The following is a 22,457-nucleotide window of genomic DNA, read 5'->3' as shown; positions in this document are numbered from 1 at the left end:
ATAAGAGAATGATCAAGGAGAAGGTGGGGCCGATCTGGGATAGCAGAGGGAACTTGTGCGTGGAGTCTCAGCAGATAGGGGAAGCCCTGAAGGAGTTTTTTGCTTTGGTTTTCACCAAGGAAAGGGACCTCGTTGTGAATGAAAACTTTTGAGGAGCTTGGATACAGTCTGGACCAGATCGAGATTGATGAAGTTGATGTGCTGGAAATTTTGGAAAACATTAAGATTGATAAATCCCCAGGGCCAGACCAGATTTATCCCAGGCTGCTCCGGGAAGCGAGAAAGGAGGTTGCTAAGCCACTGACGAGGATATTTGCCTCCTCACTCTCCATGGGAGTCGTACCAGAGGATTGGAAGGAGGCGAATGTTGTTCCTCTTTTCAAGAAGGGTAATAGGGAAATCCCTGGCAATTAGAGACCAGTCAGTCTTACATCTGTGGTCAGCAAGGTTTTGGAAAGAATTCTGAGGGATACGATTTATGACTATTTGGCAAAGCGTAGTGTGATTAAAGGCAGTCAGCATGGCTTTGTGAGGGGTAGGTCATGTCTCTCAAATCTTATTGAGTTCTTTAAGGAGGTGACAACAGGTCGACGAAGGTAGTGGATGTGGTGTATATGGACTTCAGCAAGGCATTTGATAAGGTTCCCCATGGTAGGCTCATTCATAAAGTCAGGAGGTATGGGATACAGGGAGATTTGGCGGTGTGGATTCAAAATTGGCTGGCTGACAGAAGGCAGAGCGTGGTTGTAGATGGAAAGTATTCTGCCTGGAGGTCAGTGTTGAGTGGGGTCCCACAGGGCTCTGTTCTTGGGCCTCTGCTCTTTGTAGGTTTTATCATTGATTTGAATGAGGAGATTAAGTAAATTTGCAGATGGCACAAAGGTTGGCGGTGTCGTCGATAGTATCGAGGGCTACTGCAGCATGACATAGACAGGATGCAGAGCTAGGCTGAGAAATGGAGGTGGAGTTTGACCTGGATAAATGGGAAGTGATGCATTTTGGAAGGTCGAACTCGAATGCTGAATATAGAATTAAAGACAGGATTCTTGGCAGTGTGGAGGAACAGAGGGATCTGGGTGTGCAAGTACATAGATCCCTCAAAGTTAACAACCCTATCCACTTGGGTGACAAGAAAACATATGGTGTTTTGGCTTTCATTAACAGGAGGATCGAGTTTAAGAGCTGCGCGGTTTTGCTACAGCTCTACAAGCCCCTAGTGAGATCACACTTGGAATATTGTGTCCAGTTCTGGTCACCCTACTATAGGAAAGATACAGAGGCTCTGGACAGGGTGCAAAGAAGATTTACCAGGATGCCGCCTGGACTGGAGGGCTTGCCTTATGAGGAAAGGTTGAACAAGCTTGGACTTTTCTCTCTGGAGAGGAGGAGGAAGAGGGGAGACCTGATCGAGGTATACAAGATAATGAGTGGAATAGATAGAGTAAAAAGCCAGAGACCTTTCCCCAGGGCATGACTGACTGGTACGAGGGGCCATAGTTTTAAGATATTAGGAGAAAGGTATAGAGGGGATGTCAGAGGAAGGTTCTTTACACAGAAAGTTGTGAATGCATGGAATGCGTTGCCAGCGGTGGTGGTGGAAGCCGAATCATTAGGGATATTTAAGTGACTGCTGGACATGCACATGGATAGCAGTGAGTTGAGGGGTGCATAGGTTAAGTTATTATATTTTACATTAGGATTAATCCTCGGCACAACATTGTGGGCCAAAGGGCCTGTTCTGTGCTGTACTTTTCTATGCTCTATGTACCCATACAAAGATGTATCTTTCACAGTTTTGCCCATTCACTGAATGGATCAACATCTTGTTGTAATTTTACACATTCCCCCAATACTATTTACAATTCTGCTGATCTTTCTGTCACTGGCAAACTTGGACACGTGGCCTTGTATCTCATCATCCAAGTCATTAATGAACATGGTGACTACTTGAGGTCCCAACACAGATCCTTACAGCACCACCACTCACGCAGTGCAAGCTGAGATACTTCATTACCAACGTTATTAAAGTCTGGTTGGGGCAAGGAGGAAGGGAACAGCTTTTGAAATTCAATATGACAGACTCGAATATCTCTTGTGGGCAGCTGCTTTTCTTGAAGCGTGGGCCACGTTTGAAACTATCGCTCCTAATCTGCCACATAAATAAGGTTGCTAATCCTGTTCGGTCTTGGAAAGCTGCCAGGGAGTGGGAAAACAGGACATTTTCTTCAGGTAGCCAAAGTTATTTCCTCTGGTAAACAACCACCCAGAAAGGAACGAAGACTCTCAGGTCGGTGTAGATTGTGCCAAACAAACCTGCCAGTGCTAATCATTTCACATTAATCAGCTGTAACGAGGTAATTGCAAGGTGTGCCCAAATTGTTGGACTCAGCACCGATTGTGCAGCACGGTGGCTCAGTCGTTAGCACTACTCACAGCGCGAGAGACCCGGGTTCGATTCCAGCCTCAGGCGACGGTCCGTGTGCAGTTTGCACATTCACCCTGAGTCTGCATGGGCTTCCTCTGGGTGCTCCGGTTTCCTCCCATGGTTTAAAGATGTGCAGGTTAGGTGGATTAACCAGGGGATTGGCAGGGATAGGATGGTGGGGACGGATCACTGTGGGCCAAATGGCCTGTTCCCACACTGTCGGGATTGTGTGATAGATGTTCGTCAGGAAATTGCAGCACTTTGCTCTTCCTTTTTGCAATTTTGAAACCTTTTAAAATCATTTTTGCAAATCCTCCCTAAACATCCCAGTGTTTTATTTCTGATTCTGAAAGACAAAGAATTGCAGACGCTAAGGATCGGAAACAAAATCAGAAATTGCAGGAGAAACATCAGCAGCATCAAGCAGTATCTGTGGGAAGACAAAAAGAATGAACGCACTGGGTCCAATGACCTTGCTTCAGATGTTGCTCGACCCACTGAGTTTCTCTAGCAATTTTGGTGGTTTTTTTCTTTTCTCTCAATGCCAGGTTTGACCTTCATCAGGTTTCCCTCTTTGTAGCTGGTGCTTGGTTGGCTGGGTCTTGCTCATATCCTTTCACAGGATGTGGGCGTCACCAGGTGATGCCCACTTGCAGTTAACGGCATGCTAATGGCATTTCAGAGGGCAGTTAAGAAACAACCACACTGCAGTCAGCTCAGTGGTTAGCACTGCTGCCTCTCAGCACCATGGTCCCAGGTTCAATTCCAGCCTCTGTCTGTGACTATCTGTGTGGAGTTTGCACATTCTCCTCCCTTGGCTGCGTGTATCCTCCCACAGTCCAAAGATGAGCAGGTTAGGTGGATTGGCCATTCTAAATTGCCCATAGTGTCCAGGGATATGCAGGTTATGTGGATTGGCCATGCTAAATTGCCCATAGTGTCGAGGACTCTGCAGGCTGGAAGAGTTATGCATGGGAAATGCGGGATTACGGGGATAGGATGGGGGTTGGTCTGTGTGGGATGTTCTTTAGAGGGTTGCACAGATTCGATGGACTGAATGGCCTCTTTCTACACCGTAGGGATTCTATGATTCAGTGGGTTGGGAATCATATGTAGGTCCAACCAAATGAGGAAGATAGATTGCCTTTGCTAACTGCTACTAGTGACCCAGATGGGGTTTAGTTTGTTGGTACCATCACTCATTCCAGTCTTCAACTCCAGAACCATTAATGTATTTCAATTTGATCATCAGCAATACTAGGATTTGAACTCAGAGCATTAGCTGACACCTCTCAGTTAGTGACAGTACTATCACCATCTTTCATGGTGTTTTTTTTTTACAATTACAGGCAAGTATTTTGCTTTCTTCTTCAATTTCCCTCTCGTCCATCCTACCTCATAGTAGTCAAGCCACCTCTTAGCGTCGAGAGAGATTGAGAGAGAGACAGAGAGAGAGAGAGAGAGAGAGATACCTGGTGAGTTGGGGGTTCGCCATAACTATGTGTGGAGTTTGCATGTTGTCCCCGTGTCTGGGTGGGTTTCCCCCTTTGGGTGTTCTGGTTTCCTTCCACAATCCAAAGATGTGCAGGTCAGGTGAATTGGCCATGCTAAACTGCCCATAGTGTTAGGTGCATTAGTCAGAGGGAAATGTAGGGTGTAGGAATGGTTCTGGATGAGTTGCTCTTCAGAGAGTTGGTATGGACTTGTTGGGCCAAATGGCCTGTTTCCGTATTGTAGGGAATCTAATCTAATACATCAGTCAATTAGAGTTGAATTGCCAACCAATCTGCACCCCTTTTTTCCATGGTGTAAATTGCAGTGATCATTTGAAAATTGATTTGGAGATTTGCAGAATTATACTTTACTTTGCTCAAAAACCGCATGAATCCATGTAAGATTCTGTAAATCCAATTTTTTTTTAAGATTAGAATTAATCTGACCGTTGTGGAACAGACAGCCTCACAGGGAGTTAACACCTTCAATACCTTATCTGGGCCACGTTCAAAATCATACAACACCAGGTTATAGTCCAACAGCTTTAATTGGAAGCACTAGCTTTCAGAGCGCTGCTCCTTCGTCAGGTAGTTGGTGGACTATAACCTGGTACTGCATGATTTTTAACCTTGCAGTCCAACACTGGCATCTCCAAACCATGACCAAATAAACCTGCTGGACTATAACCTGTTGTTGTATGATTTTTAACATTTGAAAACTGGCGTTCTTGCATTTGCCTTTGTGATGAAAAGCTTTGACTAGGTGCGTCTGTCTATGGCAATGTTCAATTGGCTGTTGTCAATAGCTCTTCATATCCCAGTTTCACAGTTATCGCCCAAAGATGCACAAACAGCCCATTCCAAACATTTAGCCTCACACTGTAACAAACCAGGACGGATAGCAAACAAGGCTCAATAATCCCCACCCTAACCACCTCAGCAAGGGTTAGGGGAAACTGGCCAAAATATCATTGCGTAGTCAAAGCTACAGTGTGAAAATTACTTGAAATTTTGACATACATCAATTTTATGATTGAAATGTTACGCTTTCATTCAGGTGGGTAGATGTTGCAAGTTTTGTTTTAAAAGAGTGAACTTGTTCTGCTCATAGAAGATGGATCAACATATTTTCATCAATAAGTCAGGCAGCTGCACAGGACTCTAATGGCACAGTTGTAGTGTCCATATCTCTGAACATGGAGACCCAGGTTCAAGTTCCTCCTGCTCTCGGAGGTATGTTATATGATCCCTTAACAAATTGATTAAAAATATCTATTAGTCAGCTGCACAAACATCAATAATCACGCAAGTTACAAAATAATTTCAGAATATTGATTAGGCTGAAATGTCTTTGAAAGGAACACATCAGGATCTTTCTGTAGACGAAGGATGACACCGTCTGAATGCGAAATCTGTAAACATACTGAAAGATACCAGATTTAGCTAGTGCACATTGGACTGCACGTTCATATTTCACTGCTGTGAAATTAAGTGAGGACTGGGTCTAACTGTGAGCATTTAATCGTCACTGATAGCCTGCATTACCCAACAGGCTTTGTGACACACCATTGTCATAGGTCTGTTATTTTTGCAAAAGCCAACAAGTCAGCACTTATTAATGGAGAAAGTGAGGTCTGCAAATGCTGGAGATCAGAGCTGAAAACGTGTTGCTGGAAAAGCGCAGCAGGTCAGGCAGCATCCAAGGAACAGGAGATTCGACGTTTCGGTCGCTTATGCCCGAAACGTCGAATCTCCTGTTCCTTGGATGCCGCCTGACCTGTTGCGCTTTTCCAGCAACACATTTTCAGCACTTATTAATGACACACTGTAGTCTTACAAGTGCAATAACCTCCATGCATACCTATCAGCAATTCTTTTGGTTTTAACCTGCAGCATCATTCCTGATGTCAGCAAGTATCCCCTCAGTTAAATAAGGAAGCAACGGAGCAACTGGAACAACATAGTTACACTGCTCCTTTAACCGACTGAGACATCCTAAGTTGCTTAAGGAACATTATAAAACAAAGGAAGATACGGAGTCACATATGAGGTCACAAATGTTTGGTCCAAGAGGCAGGTCTTAAGAAATGTCTCACAGAAATAAAGCGAGATATTGAGTGTGTGGTGACAAATCTAGACCTTAGGGCTGGGTAAGACACAGCCACCAATGGTACAGCAATTATAAACACGATTCTGCAAGAGGCCAGAACTAGGAGTGCAGGTGTCTGAGAGTGATGTGCTGTAGGAGGAGCATACAGAGATAGCGAGGGCCAGTGACCTCATGGGATCTGAAAACAAGGATGAGAATTTGGATTCAAGAGTTTCTTTGACTCGGGTCCAATGTAGGTCAGTGAGAACAGGGAGGTGAGAGGGGATTAGCATTTGCCACAGCTCAAGACGCAAACAGCAGAGTCCTGAATGAATTCGAGCTTATTCAAGCTCAAGTGAAAGGTGGGATCCCGAGGACCTGCAGCAGTTCATTGAATTCGCTGTGTCTGGGAGTAACTACAGACAGGAATAGTTGAATAGAGTAGATCAGGGGTCACTTACGTTGAAAGCAACAAATGGGACGAGTCAGATGACCAATACTGGCTGAGAGAGACACAGGGCGAGATAGGGACAAGAAAGAGAGAAAAAGACACAAGAATGAGACGCAAGCATGAGAGACAGTCATGCAACAGTTTGAAAGAGAGAGAGAGAGTAAAAGGGAGAGACATGAGAGAGAAAGAGAGAGAGAGAGCAAGCACGTGCATGAGCATGAGAGTGAGAGAGACACGAGTGCGTGAAAAAGAGTGAAAGAGAGAGTGTGCAACAAACACAAGAATGAAAAAGAGAGAAACAAGAGACAGAGTGCGAGCATGAGTGAAAGGGAGAATAAACGTTAAAGATAGTGTGTGTGTGAGAGAGAGAGAGAGAGAGAGAGAGAGAGAGAAAGAAAGAATATCTGCATTTCTAAAGTACTTTTTTGAATCTGAATCTCTAACTACTTTGAATTTATTTCTACTCTCATGCCCAATTCCTCTTCACCATATGTTTACCTTTGTGGTAAGAACCTTAGTAATCTTCCAGTAATGCACTAGGGGAACAAACAGTGGATTCTGTTGCGCAATTGCTCTTAACTATTGGATACCTCTCAGTTTCACAAGGTCCCACTTCAGTTGTCAAAGTGACACATCAAATCTCGATTTATGCACAAGACATGTCGAGACTGGTAAGGCAGCTGACAGTTAGTTAAAGAACGAACTGGAAGCGCGGCTACATAGCACTTTTCACATCCATAGCACATCCCAAACCACACTGTGACCACAGGAGTATGTTTTGAGATTTGGTCACAGCAGTATTGTGCTCATTCTGCATACCCATGCTGGATTTGCTGATTAAAAAATATCTTGCGTTGATAGTGCACCCGAAAACATCAGGATATCCAACTGTTCTTTACAGCTCATATAATAAAGTGCTTTTGAAATGTAGTAACTGTTTGGTACTGATTGCAACCTCATTGACAAGGCTAGTGATGGGGGCTGTTAAATGGGGCCAGTCAGGAAATCAGGTTAATATTGGTTGACCAGTATAACCAGGAAATTAGAATCTCTCCGGCTTTGAGAGCTGGCTGGCCACAGTCAGTGTCCTGTGCAATAGCAACTAAAGGGTGACAGGGCCCGGTCTCTGTGCAGTCATTTCATTGCAGGAAGTATGGCAGACAGCACAACAAGATTCTGCATACAGCAACAAGTTCAATGCCCAGCTATTGATTTTATTGGTATCGGTTGCATGGAGTTGAGCAGCTCACAAAGGTGAGTTCCTCAGTTCTTCAAGAGCTTTTCATATCCACCTAATACCTGACTGAACTGTACGGTCCAATCAGAAAACAAGGAATTTATCAACTAAAATGTGCCACTGGGACAGAGAAGCAGTATTTGGAAATAAAAGTTTTGCAACATGTTAAGATGACACACGTTGCATGGGCAGGTTAGTTTTGGTGCAATTTAAGGATTTAGTTACTGAATTCATTGTATTCTCAGGAGTCTGGCTCATTGCACACCTTTCACAATTTAAATCAAACTCCTTACGAGTTCAACTGCAAATGCATTTTCCTACACGACAACAGTGACTACTACAATGTCAAACATTTCGAGCCTTCCAGGGTACTATATAAATGCTGGCCTCCCATTTTAGTTTTTGCCAACTTGCATTTGTAAATTAATCGTTGAACCCTATATCACCTCCCCATTTAGAAACGTACCACAAGAGTGTTTACAGCAAAATTCAAAACCTCGTATTAAATGGCAAGGTGCTCCACACGTTTACTGGAAAAGATTCCCTGTTAATCTTCTGGAGAGGGAATATTATAGATTCTGACTCCATTAATTTAATTCATGCTGCTGATTGCTCATTTCATACAAAAGTTACTCACATTGAATGAGTTGTTTCAAAACTCACTGATTTCTTCACTGAAATCTCTCCAAGGAATCAAATGTCCTGACTTCACAAAACAATAAAATTTTATCTAATTTCTCCTGTTGTTTAATCATCTGCTGGAAAGTCTTACTTCACAGAATCCCTATAGTGCATTCAGCCCATCGAGTCCACATTGACCCTCCCCTATCCTGTCCCCATAACCCCACATTTCCCATGGCTATTTCAACTAGCCTTCACATCAATGGATGCTATGGGTAATCTAGCGTGGTCAATCCATCCTAATTTGCACATCTTTGGATTGTGGGAGGAAACCAGAGCACCCAGAGGAAACCCAGGCAGACACAGGGGGAACATGCAAACTCCACACAGTCGCCAGAGGGTGGAATCGAACCAGGGTCCCTGGTGCTGAGAGGCAGCGGTGCTAACCACTGAGCCACCAACTAACCAACTACTTGCAGTGACCAACTAAAAACATCTAGCAAGCCACCAATGTCTGAAAACCTTGTAAAGTTGGCATCTTCCCAGGATAAGAGGGAACTCAGTGTGACAGCCAGACAACCGTTCAGTCACTGTTTTGGCCAGAGGTGTGTTTGATTTTTAACAACTTCACTCCCCTCATCATTCAAGGCTTGTTCCACGTGATTTTATTTTCGGAAAGCTATGTGAAGGAATGGAACATTCAAAGCCTTGTGCTGTGTTGTGGCAGTCATACACCAAGTTACAGCATTTACTGTTTACTGCATTTGACATAAATACTGCTGCATTGCCTCAGGCGCAAGTCATTCTTCCCTTCACTGGCCCTGATGTCAAACATTTGTGCTTGATGAATACAACGAACAGGATGTACCTTGTATGCTGTGTAGTCCTCAAACTTGGTCATAAGGGCTACAAGAGAGCTCAGCAATATTGAATTGCAAGCTTTGTCCTATATTTGTGTCACGTTGGTGTTAAACTTATTAACTTACAGTTCTTTGCAAAATCAATTTAGGCATTCAAGATACTGCAGCCATAATCTGATTCGCTGAATGAACCCAGCTTACTTTAAATGAAGTATTTGTTACAACTGTAATGGGAGAAATGTACTGGAAATCAAAATCCATGACTGCAGCCACACCATTAGTAAAAATATGTTGGTTCAATCACCAAAACTGGCCAAATAATTATCTTTTTTTACTGCTATCCATTATAAAAGGGATTTTTGTTAGTCTTCTATGACAAGACTGTGGCTTTAAAAGGCTAGTTTGTCTTTTTTGTTGAAGGGAAGTTTTAAAGCAGAAATAATGGAGCAGTCTACCAGAACCACTGGGATGAACAGCTTGTGAGTCCTTATTTTTGTTACAAAAAGATGAAACAATAGAAGCAGCCTAAATGGGTGTAGTCAAGAAACAGGATTTTTGGTTTTGTTTTTAGCAGCTGCTATTGGGATCTTGAAAAAGTGAAAGCTACTTAGACCATAGAACAGTACAGCATAGAACAGGCCCTTCAGCCCACAATGTTGTGTCGACCACTGATCCTCATGTATGCACCCTCAAATTTCTGTGACCATATGCATGTCCAGGAGTCTCTTAAATGTCCCCAATGACCTTGCTTCCACAACTGCTGCTGGCAACACATTCCATGCTCTCACAACTCTCTGTGTAAAGAACCTGCCTCTGACATTCCCTCTATACTTGCCTCCAACCAGCTTAAAACTATGACCCCTCGTGTTAGTCATTTCTGCCCTGGGAAATAGTCTCTGGCTATTGACTCTATCTATGCCTCTCGTTATTTTGTATACTTCAGTTAGGTCCCTTCTTCTCCTCTTTTTCTCCAATGAAAAAAGCCCGAACTCAGTCAACCTCTCTTCATAAGATAAGTTCTCCAGTCCAGGCAGCATCCTGGTAAACCTCCTCTGAACCCACTCTAAAGCATCCACATCTTTCCTATAATAGGGCGAACAGAACTGGACGCAGTATTCTAAGTGCGGTCTAACCAAAGTTTTATAGAGCTGCAACAAGATCTCACGACTCTTAAACTCAATCCCCCTGTTAATGAAAGCCAAAACACCATATGCTTTCTTAACAACCCTGTCCACTTGGGTGGCCATTTTAAGGGATCTATGTACCTGCACACCAAGATCCCTCTGTTCCTCCACACTGCCAAGAATCCTATCCTTAATCCTGTACTCAGCTTTCAAATTCGACCTTCCAAAATGCATCACCACGCATTTATCCAGGTTGAACTTCATCTGCCACCTCCCAGCCCAGCTCTGCATCCTGTCAATGTCCCGCTGCAGCCTACAACAGCCCTCTATACTGTCAACGACACCCCCAACCTTTGTGTCGTCTGCAAACTTGCTGACCCATCCTTCAATCCCCTCATCCAAATCATTAATAAAAATTACAAACAGCAGAGGCCCAAGGACAGAGCCCTGTGGAACACCACTCACCACAGACCTCCAGGCAGAATATTTTCCTTCTACTACCACTCGCTGTCGTCTGTTGGCCAGCCAAGTCTGTATCCAGACAGCTAAGTTCCCCTGTATCCCATTCCTCCTGACTTTCTGAATGAGCCTACCATGTGGAACCTTATCTAATGCCTTGCTGAAGTCCCTATACACCACATCCACAGCTCAACCCTCTTGTTCCCCTCTTTTGGTTACAGCAGAAAGCCGGGGGTTCTCTGCCTGCAATGGAAGTTGCATGTGAGACAATCAGTTTTCTGAGTTTGTCTTTACTGAGGGTGTGTTTATGGGATGTTGCTATATTGGAACAGCTAATTAGTAATAGTGACTGTATCTATTACTCTGTTAAGATTTCAAATAGAATTAAGTTATTCCTATTCCTTCTTTCTTCTGTTGTATTTTAAATAGAGTGGATGAATAAAATGTGTTGCGCTTCTAGTTTGACCAATCGAATTGCAACAGGAACACAACATCTTACATTTGAAGTGAGAAAATGTTAGAATCAAGACCATTTTCTGAATATTTTGAGGGGGTTTTTAAGCCCATAACACTTCTTTAACAAGCTCATTTGTATACTGCTGATAAAAGGAACATTGTGTTAAAGTGTTTCCTCTTGCCACTCAGCAGGACAATTTGTAAGAATACCAATTCATGGGGAAACCCAACATTAACTGCATAACAGGAGAATGTTGACTGGTTGACAAGTAGATTCTGATTGACAGAGACATTGCCACACATAATGCGCTAGTTAATAATAATTGATAGTTAGCTGCCATTCTTTGTTTCAACTTTAAACCAGGCAAGGTAACACTGATGTGGTTCATGTTTTGCCCTCAGAATTATACTGGTGAATTAAAGAGCTGGTTAAAAATTTAAAGGTAACTTGGCGGTTCAAAAGCAAATAGCATTGATGGGTACATTTTCTACCAAAGTCCACTTACCTACCAATCAGCACACTCCTGTCATGCAGCACAGAGGTTATTTCAGCCTGTGAATTGGTCTTCTTGCAAACTGTCCTGAAGAGTACAAGATGAAAAGCTTCAAGCAAATGCATCTTGTTTCAGTATTCCTTAAGTTCTCTATTATTTCCAATGTATTATAACACCAATCCCATTCTTAAAACAACTGTAAAACACTGGCTATAATATCTGGAATTATAATCCATCCCCTTAACGCAAAAGACTACTGCACTCATCCAACTCAGAAACAGAACAGGTCGGGAGCATAGTTAAAGAAAAAGGGGCAAAAAAATAAACACTCCTGTTGGTCAATTAGCTTTTATTCGCTCATGAAACAAAGGTATTGCTGGCCTGCCAGCATGTATTGCCCATCCTTAGTTGCCCAGGAGGCAGTTAAGAGTCAACCACATTGCTGTAGGTCTGGAGTCATGTGTCGGCCCAGACCAGGTAAGGATGGCAGTTTCCTGTCCTTAAGGACAGGAGTAAACCAGATGGATTTTTCGAACAATGGTTTCATGGATGTCATTAGACTTTTAATTAGAGATTTTTTTTATTCAAAATACACCATCTGCCCTGGTAGGATTTGAACCCAGATCCTGACGACATTACTCGGGTCTCTTCATTTAAAATCCAGCGATAATGCCACCAATCCACACAAAAGGCCAGAATTTAATGAATCGCATAGTCCACCAGATTTCTTGTTGACGATATCGAATAGTTGAGAGCTGTTACAGTTCAGACTGTAATCAAGCTGGATTCAAGTGGCCACAGTTCAGAGTTTCAGAGGTTACAAGATAGTCAGAAATATTGGAATATCATAGAATCATATCATAGAATCCCTACAATGTGGAAACAGGCCATTTGTCTCAACAAGTCCAAAGGGTATCCCACCCAGACCCATTCCTCTACCCTATCACTCAATATTTCTCCTGACTAATGCAGCTAACCTACACACCCCTGAACACTATGGGCCATTCAGCATGGCCAATCTATCTAACCTGTAACATCTTTGGACTATGGGAAGAAATCAGAGCACCTGCAGGTAGGCCATGCAGTCACAGGGAGAACTCCACACAGACAGTCACCTGGGGCTGAAATCGAACCAAGGTCCCTGGCGCTGTGAGGCAGCAGTGCTAACCTCTGAGCCACTGCGCCCATGGAAACTTACAGGTTTCCCAAAAGTTCTACTGAAAGAACAAGGGAGGGAGACATGCAGTTTCTGGGGTTCCGTTCTTAATGACTAACTCGGCCTGTGAAACAGAAAACTCTCTCCTGAAATGGTTACAAAGCCCAGATAGAGCGGAAAATCTGTTTCAGTTGAGGGCACAGCTCCTGAGTGAAGGGATGATCCTTTAGAATGGAGATGAGAAGGAATTTCTTCAGCCAATGAAACTGTGGCATAGGGCTGTGAAGGTCAAATCATTCCATGTATTTAAGACAGAGATGGATAGGTCCTTGATGAGGAAGGGGATCAAAGATTATGGGGAGAAGGCAGGAGAACTGGGTTCAGAAATACATCAGCCATGATCGAGTGGTGGAGCAGACTCAATGGGGTGAATAATTTTGTTCTTACATCTTATGGTTTTATTAGCGCAAAGACCTGACACTCTCCTTAAAGCCTAGCTTCTAGCAATCAGAGCCACAAACCTGGTCTTCTAAAAAAAACATTTGGTTATCTTTTCTTTTTGTAGACACCAGGTTAAACACTGAACTGTTGACTTCATTATCAAGAAGCCTTTTTAATCCAGTTCCACATCTTCTAGCTTTTCACAGCGCGTAAGTATAAATCTGTGCTCCCCATATGTTTTTTTCTGTCTACATTATCCTGCCAAATATTGCTACATCACTTCAATAGCTTATTTTCCACTTGCATGGAGCCGGCACAATTTTTTTGTTTAAAAACTAATGCGTTTTGCTCTTTCAAAGCAACTGTCTCAGAACTGCTGCAAGTTAAAACCATCGGACGTTTGTCTTCAAGCAATGTCTGTCTGTTTAACCCTGATAAGGAGCTCATCTGGAAATGCACAAATATTTCCACATACATCAACTCCATAAATGGTAAGAATGAATGCCCACCTTTCATATTAATACAGCTATAATTCAATGCCAGCAAGTAACATTGTGGAGTGAATTTCCACAATTAAGTGACCATCTCACCAAAGGTTGACAAATTTTATTTGCTTCGTAGCTCATTCGTGTTGCAACTTGAGTGTTAGTGCAAACCAACTTCACAAGAGGAACCAAACTGACTCAGGATATCAGGGCCACCCAAAGAGAGATTCCTTGGGAGTCTCAGTCCATATCACTCTCCATATATCGGATATCTGATCTGCTCCACGCAAGTGTGAAACACTCATGCTCCTTTACCCAGGAGTCAAAACATATGGGTTCAGTGCATCCAGCGATGGTCTTTCAGCTGTGATTGTGCACGCTCAGCAACACAATTTTGTGTTTTGTTTGGTTTTCCAGTTCTTGAGTTGTTTCACCTCTCATTGGTCGCTGTTACACTCCAATCGGTCGCTATGTTATTATAATTACTGATTCTTTCCACTAGCACAGCAACACCTCAAATGTATTAAAAACAATAAAATGTTGGGGATCCCAGCAAGCCAGGCAGCACCCACGGATAGAGAAGCAAGCTAGCGTTTCGAGTCTGGATGACTGGACTTGGAAGATAGGGAATGTGGGGAAACACATAGTGATATCTTGAAATATGTCCATATTACCGAGGTGGTGGTGCTCGATGTCTTGAAATGCATGTAAGTGGATAAATCCTCAGGACCAGATCAGGTGTAGTCTAGAACTCTGAGAGAAGCTATGGAAGTGATTACTGGGCCTCTTGCTGAGATATTTATGTCATCGACAGTCACAGGTGAGGTGCCTTTTGACTGGAGGTTGATTAACGTGGTGCCACTATTTTAAAAAGGTGGTAAGGACAAGTCAGGAAACCACAGATCAATGAGCCTGTGTGAGGGAATCCTGAGGGACAGGATGTACATGTATTTGAAAAGGCAAGGACTGATTACGGATAGTCAACATGGCTTTTTGCGTGGGAAATCATGTCTCACAAACCTGACTTGAGTTTTTTGAAGGAACAAAGAGAATTGCTGACGGCAGAGCAGTGGATGTGATCTATATGGACTTCAGGAAGGCGTTCGACAAGATTCCCCATGGGAGACTGGTGAGCAAAGTTAGATCTCATGGAATACAGGGAGAACTAGCCATTTGGATACTGAACTGGCCCAAAGGTAGAAGACAGGGGATGGTGGTGGAGGGTTGTTTTCAGACTGGAGGCCTATGACCAGTGGAGTGCCACAAGGATCGGTGCTGGGTCCACTGCTTTTCATTATTTATATAAATGATTTGGCTGTGAACATAGGAAGTTTGCAGAAGACACCAAAATTGGAAGTGTAGTGGACAGCAAAGAAGGCTACTCAGAGTATAACAGGATATTGACCAGATGGGCCAATGGGCTGAGGAGTGGCAGATGGGATTTCAGTTAGATAAACGCGAGGTGCTACATTTTGGAAAAGCAAATCTTAGCAGGACTTAGACACTTAATGGTAAGGTCCTAGGGAGTATTGCTGAACAAACAGACCTTGGAGTGCAGGTTCATGGTTCCTTGAAACTGGAGTCACAGGTAGATAGGATAGTGAAGGAGGTGTCTTCCTTTATTGGTCAGAGCATTGAGTACAGGAGTTGGGAGGTCATGTTGCAGATGTACAGGACATTGGCTCGGCCACTTTTGGAATATTGCGTGCAATATTGGTCTCCTTCCTATTGGAAGGATTTTGAGAAACTTGAAAGGGTTCAGAAATGATTTACAAGGATGTTACCAGGGTTGGAGGATTTGAGTTATAGGGAGAGGCTGAACAGGCTGGGGCTGTTTTCCTTTGAGCGTCGGAGGCAGAGGGGTGACCTTATTGAGGTTTATAAAATTATGAGGGGCATGGATAGGGTAAATAGACAAGGTTTTTTCCCCCTGGGGTGGGGAGTCCAGGAGTAGAGAGCATAGGTTTAGGGTGAGAGGACAAAGATATAAAAGGACCTAAGTGGCAGCTTATCCATGCAGAGGGTGGTACGTGCATGGAATGAGCTGCCAGGATATATGAATAGGAAGGATTGAGAGGGATAGGGATCAAGTGCTGGCAAATGGGACTAGATTGGGTTGGGATATCTGGTCGGCATGGACGAGTTGGACCGAAGGGTCTGTTTCTGTGCTGTACATCTCTATGACTCTTCATCAGAACTGAAGACTCGAAACGATAGTGTGCCCTCTCTCTATGGATGCTGCCTGACCTGCTGTGATTGCCAGTACTTTTTGTTTTTCGGACAAATTCCAGCATCTACATAATTTGCTTCTATAACCTTTCAATGCAGGTACGTCTGATGTTTCTCTGTCTGATACACTCCATCATGTTAATATGCCTGTAGTCCTTTCATCTGATGGTACTATATGATTGCCAGTTGTTGCTTAAGTCAACTGTTGAAGGCATTATAACTACATTTTAAGTATCAAAATATTCACCATCAGCACTTTCACTGCCCAGACTTTTGACAATGGTTTGCCATAATGAGATATCAGTGCTGGATGTCAGTGGACACCAACCGAGGTGGTCATGGCTTGAGCCCCGTTACAAAGACTTGAGCACATAACGCAGGGTGACAATCACAGAACATAGAAACATAGAAGGTAGGAGCAGGAGGTGGCCATTCGGCCCTTCAAGCCTGCTGTGCCATTCATCACGATCATGGCTGATCATCCAACTCAATAGCCTAATCCTGCTTTCTCCCCATAACCTATTTGCCTTTAGGTTCTATATCTAGCTACCTCTTGAGTACATTCAATGTTTTGGCATCAACTCCTCCCTGTGGTGATTAATTCCACAGGCTCACCAGTCTTTGGGTCAAGAAATGTCTCATCTCCATCCGAAATGGTCTACCCTGAATCCTCAGACTGTGACCCCGGTTCTGAACACACCCAACTGAATGGGAATGCTGCACAGTTGAAGGTACCATTCTTTGGACAAACTGCTGGACAATCAAAGCTCCGCCCCCTCAGGTGGGCAGTAATGTTTATCTTTTAAATTGATTGCCTTATTTTCCTAATTTATACTACGAAGAATTGTAATGTAGAACTTTTACCTTTTTCCTTTATTTCTCCATTTTTGCACCTAATCTATTTGTAACTGGGTATTTTGTACCAAAGGTAGTGCCGTGTGATAGTGACATTGTACGCTTTTCACTGGACTCCTGTACTTGAGTACACGTCACAATAAAATCTAATGCTGAGGATCCCAATGCACTATTACAAAGAAGAGGAGATTTTTCCCAGAGTGCTGACCACATTTACCCATCCAGCCACATCATTAAAGTGGATGGTGTCTTAGTGCTGTTAGCGGGAGCTTGCTGGATGCATATTGGCTGTTGACTTTTCTGGGTTACCACAGAGGCTATGTTCCAGAAGGTCCTTCATTGGCTGTTCAATCTGAAATCCCTACAGCGTGGAAGCACGCCATTCGGCCCATCGAGTCCACACTGATACTCTGAGGAGCGTCCAATCCAGATCCGGCTTCCCCCCACCTAACCTCTCCCCATAACTCCATAGTTAGCATGGCCATCCCTACACATCTCTGTGACACCATGGGCAATTTAGCATGGCCAATCCACCTTACGAGCACATCTTTGGACTGCGGAAGGAAACCTGAGCACCCGGTGGAAACCCAGGGAGACACTAGGAGAACGTGCAAACTCCACACAGACTGTCGCCCGAGGGTGGAATCGAACCCAGGTCGCTGGAGTTGTGAAGCAGCGGTGCTAACCACTGAGCCACCATGCCACCCTACTTTGAACACTTTGGAGCTTCCTCAGCTCACACAAGGTACAATGTCATGCAAGATGCTTCTTTCTTTGCCGTGAGGCCAGTGGCAAACAATCATCGAAGGCTCCAACCCTGCAACTTTGATTTCTTGGACATCGGAGCCGCAACTGAGGGCCTTACCATTCAGACCAGTCTTTCACGATAGACGGGCCTCTCTCTCTCGAACACTTGAAATCAAACTGCTGCACAGCGGAACTGAACTTGCACCCCTCGTTGATTCACTGTGCTGCCCTCAGAGACCTGACCTCCCCTCTTTCTTTTCTTTGTAACATCCCTTTCTCCTTCTTGTGTCAGCCCCACAAAGGAACGGAAATTGAGCTGGTACTCACTAAGGCACTGTATACAACGCCAGGTCACTCACTCCAGCTTCTGTTGCACCTGCAGGCTTCCATCTGATACTCAGTCCAAGTATATGGCCACAATCCATCGTCCTACTGAATTCACCCAGTGTTTTCCCAAGACAATACGTTCCATTCATTCTGGGGCTGAGCACCAAAACAAGTCTTGTTTGTTACAAAGAACCAGGAACACATGTCAGTATCAAGTTGCCGTGTGACAATCTGCTCGACGAGATCTATTTACCAGGAGCTAGTGCAAGAAGAAAATTCTTCAATGCAGCGGGCATCTGTGTGAAACCCGAACAGTCCCACGGAAACAGAAATCCCACCTCCTCTCAGCTCTAGCCTTCCTTGCTTTGTTTGCAATGTCCAGGTTCCGGTGAGGTCAACAGCAATTAGGGGGGAAGCAAAGTGCAGACATGCAGTAAAAGGCCCCAAGGTGTTTCACTGAAGCCTTTTCAGACAAAGTAGGTCACGGAGCCATGTGAGTAAAGGTAAAGGTCCAACTAGACCAAAAGGCTGCTCTTCCATGAAAGGAATAGAGACAACTGGTGGAACGGAGGGTGACCATGCCTTCAGGTGAGGAGAAAGGTTGAGGAGGAGAGCCCTTCATGGTAACCTCAACCAGCTCAGGAATTCAAGCCACACACATTCCTGATGAAGAGCTTATGCCCGAAACGTTGACTGTCCAGTTCCTCGAATGCTGCCTGAATGGCGGTGCTTTTCAAGCACCTCACGTTTGGACCCCTGTTGGCATCCCTCTGCCTCGCAAACCAGCCGTCCAGTAACTGGGGCGCCACGATCATATCAAAAAGATAGATCAGGCTCAAAGGGCTGATTGGCCTACTCCTGCTCACATTTCCTGTTTTCAAGGTTAGCTACAGCTCAGGAGAGCAGCTGAGGAAAGGTCATCAAGGGACGGAGTGAAGTTAATTGGGAGGTTGGGGACACAATAAATCTGAAAAGGGGGCTCATCTGATGCAATCACAACAGAGGACTCCAGATATGTGCGCGATGACATAACAGAGATACCCAGGGGTATTATGTCTGTACCCACCTGTCACCAGCTTTCTTTATGTGTTGATTTGTTGAAGGCAGCGCATACATTCAAATAGCAATTAAGTGGTCAGCTATTTGTTTCTCTCTCTCTCTCAGGTTTTACTGAAGTTGCTTAAAGGAAGAATGACAGCTCAGAGAGCTTTGACACCACCGTATGCTTTGGTGCACTTGGCTAAGCTACAATAAATTATGCCCAATTTCAACTCTGTGGAAGTGAATGGATTTTCAATGCAATGTTAAAATTGGATCTATGTGGCACTGGAATAGAACATTACAGCGCAGTACAGGCCCTTTGGCCCTCGATGTTGCGCCAACCTGTGGAACCAATATAAAGCCCTTCTATCCTATGCTAATCCATTTTCATCCATGTTTATCCAATGACCATTTAAATGCCCTTAAAGTTGGTGAGTCTACTGCTGTTGCATGCAGTGTGTTCCATGCCCCCTACTACTGTCTGAGTAAAGAAACTATCTCTGACATCTGTCCTATATCTATCACCCCTCAATTTAAAGCTATGTCCCCTCGTGCTAGCTATCACCAGGGGAAAAAGGCTTTAACTGTCTACCCTATCTAACCCTCTAATTATCTTGTATGTCTCAATTAAGTCACCTGAAAAAGTGTTGCTGGAAAAGCGCAGCAGGTCAGGCAGCATCCAAGGAACAGGAAATTCGACGTTTCGGGCATAAGCCCTTCATCAGGAATCGGGCTTATGCCCGAAACGTTGAATTTCCTGTTCCTTGGATGCTGCCTGACCTGCTGAGCTTTTCCAGCAACACATTTTCAGCTCTGATCTCCAGCATCTGCAGTCCTCACTTTCTCCTCAATTAAGTCACCTCTCAACCTTCTTCTATCTAACGAAAACCGCCTCAAGTCCCTCAGCCTTGCCTGAATGGACCTTCCCTCCATACCAGGCAACAGTCTAGTAAATCTCCTCTGAATCCTTTCCAAAGCTTCCACATCCTTCCTATAATGTGGTGACCAGAATTAATACAACAAGGGGTGCAATGTTCAAATTTCATCAGGGTAAGATATGGCCGACAATTCAAAGGGGCATATTCTTGCTAGGTGAAGCTAACCATCGTTCATCTCAGTTTGGTTACAAATCAGTGAAGTCACTTAGGAGACTGTGGTCGTTTCTCATCAATAATATCACTTAGTATAACACAGCATCCACTTGTCTGGATGAGTGCAGCTCCAACAACATTCAGTACTCCTGGTACCATCCAGGACAAAGTAGCTCGCACGATTGACACTCCATCCACCACCTTCAAGATTGACCCCCCTCACCGTATGGATAGTGGTAGCCATGTGTAACTTCAACAAGATTCACTGCAGAAATTCACCAAGGCTCCTTCGACAGCACCTTCCGAACCCATGACCACCACCATCTAGAAGGACAAGGGTAGAAAATGTATAGGAACACTCCCACTTGCAAGTTCCCCTCTAAGCCACTCACCACCCTGAGTTGGAAATAAGTCAGTGCTCTTTCAGGGTCACTGGGTCAAAACCCTGAAACTCCCTCATAATGGTACTGTGGGGTTATCTACAACATTGGACTTCAGTGCATCAAAAAGGCAGCTCACCAACACCCTCTCAAAGGCAACAAGGAATGGGCACTAAGTGCTGGCCCAGCCAGTGATACCAACACGAGACGTAGGAGCAGAAATTAGGCCATTCAGCCAGAGTCTGCTCTGCCATTCAATTGCAGATGATAAGTTTCTCAACCCAGTTCTCCTGCTTTCTCCCCGTAACCATTGATATGCAAGAACCTGTCTATCTCGATCTTAAAGGTCTTCCCTTTACTCTAAGGCTGTGCCCTCAGGTTCTAGTCTCTCCAACCAATGAAAACAGCTTCCCAACATCTACTCTGTCCAGGCCATTCAGTATTCTGTATGTTTCAATTAGGTCTCCCCTCATCCTTCTAAACACCATCGAGTACAGACCCACAGTCCTCAAACATTCCTCATATGTTAGGCCTTTCATTCCCGGGACCATTCTCAAGAACCTCCTGTGAATATGCTGCAAGACCAATACATTCTTCCTGAGATATGGAGCCCAAAACTGCACACAATACTCCAAATGTGGACTGACCAGAGCCTTATAGAGCCACAAACACACATCCCAGCTTTTATATTCAAGCCTCTCAAAATAAATGGTATAATTGCATTTGTCTTCCTAACCACTGACTCAACCTGAGAGAGAATCGTGGACTAGAACACCCAAGTCTCAGGGCACTTCAGAACTCTGAATTTTCTCCCCATTTAGAAAATAGTCCACGCATCTATTCTTCCTACCAAAGTGCATGACCTCACACTTTCCCACATTGTACTCCATCTGCTCCTTCTTCATCCAGTCTCCTAACCTGTCCAAATTCTTCTGCGGCCTCCCTGCCTCCTCAATGCTACCTGTCCCTCTACCTATCTTTGTATCATCTGCAAACGTAGCCAGAATGCCCTCAGTTCCTCCACCTAGATCACTAATGTATAAAGTGAAAGGTTGTGGTCCCAGCACTGAGCCGTGTGGAACATCACTTTTCACTTTGTGGGAAGCTAGAGAAGTGATTGCTGGGCCTCTTGCTGAGATATTTGTATCATCGATAGTCACAGGTGAGGTCCGGAAGACTAGAGGTTAGCAAACATGGTGCCACTGTTTAAAAAGAGTGGTAAAGACAAGCCAGGGAACTATAGACCGGTGAGCCTGACCTCGGTGGTGGGCAAGTTGTTGGAGGGAATCCTGAGGGACAGGATGTACATGTATTTGGAAAGGCAAGGACTAATTCAGGATAGTCAACATGGCTTTGTGCGTGGGAAATCATGTCTCACAAACTTGATTGAGTTTGTGAAGAAGTAACAAAAAAGATTGATGAGGGCAGAGCAGCAGATGTGATCTATATGGACTTCATTAAGGCGTTCGACAAGGTTCCCCATGGGAGACTGATTAGCAAGGTTAGATCTCATGGAATATAGGGAGAACTAGCCATCTGGATACAGAACTGGCTCAAAGGTAGAAGACCTTTGAAGACCTCAAAGGTGGTGATAAATGTGAGGTGCTGCATTTTGGGAAAGCAAATCTTAGCAGGACTTATACTTAATGGTCAGGTCCTAGGGAGTGTTGCTCAACAGAGACACCTTGGAGTGCAGGTTCATAGCTCCTTGAAAGTGGAGTCGCAGGTAGATAGGATAGTGAAGGCGGCATTTGGTATGCTTTCCTTTATTGGTCAGAGTATTGAGTACAGGAATTGCAAGGTTATGTTGCGGCTGTATAGGACATTGGTTAGGCCACTGTTGGAATATTGCATGCAATTCTGGTCTCCTTCCTATCGGAAAGATGTTGTGAAACTTGAAAGGGTTCAGAAAAGATTTACAAGGATGTTGCCAAGGTTGGAGGATCTGAGCTACAGGGAGAGGCTGAATAGGCTGGGGCTGTTTTCCCTGGAGCGT

The 22,457-nt window shown here is 44.2% G+C and overlaps 1 long non-coding RNA gene across 1 annotated transcript in view; it reads right to left on the bottom strand.

The window, feature by feature from the left end:
* Positions 1-22,457, bottom strand: part of LOC132835036 (uncharacterized) — a 428,224-nt gene that overhangs the window by 10,367 nt on the left and 395,400 nt on the right. The window contains exon 5 of the long non-coding RNA XR_009647266.1: positions 11,722-11,796. This is a non-coding gene — a long non-coding RNA (uncharacterized LOC132835036). The remainder of the gene's footprint in view (positions 1-11,721; positions 11,797-22,457) is intronic.

The sequence above is a fragment of the Hemiscyllium ocellatum genome, chromosome 43 (genome assembly GCF_020745735.1).
Source record: "Hemiscyllium ocellatum isolate sHemOce1 chromosome 43, sHemOce1.pat.X.cur, whole genome shotgun sequence".
Lineage (NCBI taxonomy): Eukaryota > Metazoa > Chordata > Chondrichthyes > Orectolobiformes > Hemiscylliidae > Hemiscyllium > Hemiscyllium ocellatum.
Note: the sequence above shows the minus strand (reverse complement) of the source record. Positions and strands in the feature narration are given on the sequence as shown.